Source organism: Magnolia sinica, chromosome 16, assembly GCF_029962835.1.
Source record: "Magnolia sinica isolate HGM2019 chromosome 16, MsV1, whole genome shotgun sequence".
NCBI lineage: Eukaryota > Viridiplantae > Streptophyta > Magnoliopsida > Magnoliales > Magnoliaceae > Magnolia > Magnolia sinica.
Window position 1 is genome coordinate 58961213 of NC_080588.1, and position 3550 is coordinate 58964762.

The following is a 3550-nucleotide window of genomic DNA, read 5'->3' on the forward strand; positions in this document are numbered from 1 at the left end:
TTCGACCTTTCTAGCCAATGCAGCGAATTTTGCATTAAAGTTGTCTTCCTCTCTTAGGACATACATCTCCATTTTCTCTCTAGGAATGGGTCTAGTTTGGTTTGATTTAGCAAAGACATCCCATGTCTGCGTATTCTCTGCTAACATATCTAGAACATCCCAAGCCTTGTTATGATCTTTATCAAGAAAGGTTCCACCACACATCATCTCTATGAACTGACGAGTATCCATGGTGAGTCCCTTTCAGAAAGCATCAATCACGTGCCATGGGTCATAACCATGATGTGGACAAGTAATTATAATGTTTTTGAAGCGCTCCCAAGCTTGAAAAAATAGTTCATTTTCTTTTTGGGAGAATGATATGATTTCTTGTTTTAGTGCATTTGTTTTGTACTTGGGAAAGAACTTTTTCAAAAACTCTCTACTTAAGGTTTGCCATGAAGTGATGGTATTAGGTCTTAGAGAGTTGAGCCATGTTTTGGCTCAATCCTTTAGAGAAAATGAAAATAACCTTAGCTTAAGTATATCCCTATTGCCATTATTTACTTGTAATGTTGTAATTACTTCCTCAAAGTCCTTGAAGTGCAAGTAGGGGCTTTTAGTATCTAAGCCATGAAATTTAGAAATTAATTGAATCACACCTAGTTTAAAATCAATGTTCCCTGTGTGAGCAGGGAACACTATGCAAGATGGTAAAGTTGATCTCTCAGGGTGTAAATGTTCACGTAAAGTCCGTGGTTGGTTTAACACATTTCTATGAACTTCATTTTCATCCTCAAGACGAGGATTAGGTTGATTTTCTCTGTTTTGATTTATAGTTGGATCTGACATATTTGGATTTAGATTATCAACTGGGTCTGCCATGGAATCCAAGTGATGTTGAGTGCCTATTTTAAGTGAATGATCAAGGCCTGGAACTAGTTCGCCTTTGGAGGAGAGTTGATTTTTTTGATCCCTATTCCAACGGGACATAAACCATCCACTCCACATAACAAATACCACTAATTCAAATAGCAAGTATGATACTTAAAATAAAAATAAAAACCCAGGCGGTAGGGCCGACCGTGAGAGTTCAGTCCACAAAGTAAAAAAAATCAATAACCCAGACGGTAGGGTCGTCCATGAGGGTTCAGTCCACAAAGCAAAAAAAAAAAATCAACAACCTAGGCGGTAGGGCCGACCATGAGGGTTCAGTCCATAAAGTAAAAATAAATCAACAACCCAGGCGGCAGGGTCGTCCATGAGGGTTCAGTCTCCAAAAAAAATAAAATCAACAACCCAGGCGGCAGGGCCGACCATGAGGGTTCAATCCACAAAAAAAAAATCAACAAAAGGAAAACTAATACAGAAATTAAACTATGCTAATCTGGAAAATAGATTCAGCGGATGATCTTTGTGATCAAATAGCAACTGTAGGACAACCATAGCACTTAGGTGATAAAATCCTAAGCAGGACAACCTTATGTCATAGTTAGTGCTTGAAAGACCCAACTGAATTTACTTTCAAAGAAAAAGAAAAAAACCTATAGAAAATTTGGAGAGTTTAGAAGAGAATTTACCTTAGAAGAAAACTTACCTTAGCTATCTTACACAGATCTGATCTATCTCAGTCTCTCCTCAGCAACGGTGCCAAAAACTTGATTGCTTGCCTTCAAGTGCAGAGGTTCGTAAGTAATATCCTGTGAATACAGGGTCGATCCCATAGGAAGATGAATTACGAGAAGGAAAGAATCAAATGCAAAACAAACTAAGTAATAAAAACTAAACTGATGATTTGATTTTGGGATTTTTAAATGGATGTAATTCAATTGAATAAAATAACACCCAAGTTTCAAAATTCCCCACATAGGTTAATGTTCCAAAATCATGATGACTTGGATAACACAACTAGGATCTAAGCACTATGGTCAACCTAATTAGAAAATAAAACAGTTTAAATATTTTAATAAGTGATATAAAATATTAGAAAATCATGGATTTGTACCATTGATATATATTCTCAAGCGTCAATGATTTTAAGAATTCAATATCAATGAGATAATGAAAATCAAAGAAATATAACAGGTTGAGAACCTCTCCTATCTAGGAAATCTGATTGATCTAGGGTAAGCTTATCCATCAATGTGGATCTCATATTATGGAAACATATGGATCTCACAAGAGGATAAAAAACAAAACCTAAATAATAGATAACATGCATACACCATTCTTCTCATCATTAAAATAATCAATCATCATAATCTTAAAGAATTATTAAACCCATGTGCTTCCCTTCTAGCTTGGGCTAGAAGGAACTTAGAAAAACATAATTAAAATAAGAAAGAAAAAAATAAGAAGAAAGAAATAAATGTAAATAGAAAAGATCTAAAAAAATAACTTATAAAACTCTAATAAAATTAAAAACTCTTTAAAAACCTTAAATTTTGTTTTGGGATGCCTTGAATGATACTTAGGAATGCCCTAAGAAGCCCTATTTATAAGTAGGGAACTCCAATTTTTGTACAAAGTTGAAAAACCCTACAAAATGCCTCAAATATACATATTTCCTCAAAATAGACTTCTCGCTGCACAGTTTATTTAAAATAGATTTTCTGCTGCGCAGTTTTTCAAAATAGACTTCAGAGCTTTAGAATACACTTTTCAGGATTCTTCACTTCAAATCTTCGATTTTCTTCATTCTTCACTTGGTTTTCTTGGATCTTTAGTATGTGAATTCTTCAATCTTGGTCACCTAAGATCCATCCCTTGCCTTGGTGATTCTTGAGCATCAAATCCATGCTTTTTAGCACCATTTTTCAATCCAAGCTCTTAAATTCACCTTGCAATACATACATGAGTAAAATAGAACATTAAGCTGATTCATGTTCATAAAACCAAGATGTAAATGGGGAAAATTATGTAATATTTGAGTCTTAACACCTGAAACATAAAGAAGCTATGTAGATTCAATATATAATAGTTCAAGAGTTTAAAGTTTTAATTACTGCTCCAGCAGCAATCATATCATCCACAGAGTTGCTAAAAAGTTAACCCACCAAACCAAGCATTCTAGACTCAGTTGAAACAGTTTCCACCACAAATGCATTAAAAAAAGGTATCCCCACAACATAATAGTCCACACAAAAAACAAAATGCCCATTTTCATTCTGGGCCATAGCGAGGAAGGATAACTTTCTCTATCAATTTCTTTCGTCATTCATGTCCCGGTTTCATAAAGAAACCTACACTGACTATATCAGTCTGCAAGCCATTAACACCCTTGCAGCCCGAATTTGGTCTTCATTGGAAAGATCATCTACCTCCTCAAGGATACCCAACAGACGTTGCACACGCATCATACTTTTCTCCTGTGCCATTGTAATGGTCAGGTTGTTAATGGCTTCTGCGACCTCCCCCATCCTGTCCCCGATGTGTTCACTCGGTTTACTTTTCCTACGGCTTATCTCACTCCCATCAGTGTAACTATGACGAGAACATGAGGTGGCTTCCATTGGGCTTCTGTTTGCTCACTTTGCCCAATTTAATGATCCCTGACCACCATAAACTCGGG

General features: G+C 35.8%; 1 non-coding gene across 1 annotated transcript; it reads left to right on the forward strand.

Moving 5' to 3' along the window:
- The first annotated feature begins 274 nt into the window (after positions 1-274).
- On the forward strand, positions 275-381 carry LOC131230042 (small nucleolar RNA R71). Its single transcript, XR_009163770.1, has one exon. It is a non-coding gene; the product is annotated as a small nucleolar RNA R71 (small nucleolar RNA).
- The last annotated feature ends 3169 nt before the right edge of the window (positions 382-3550 follow it).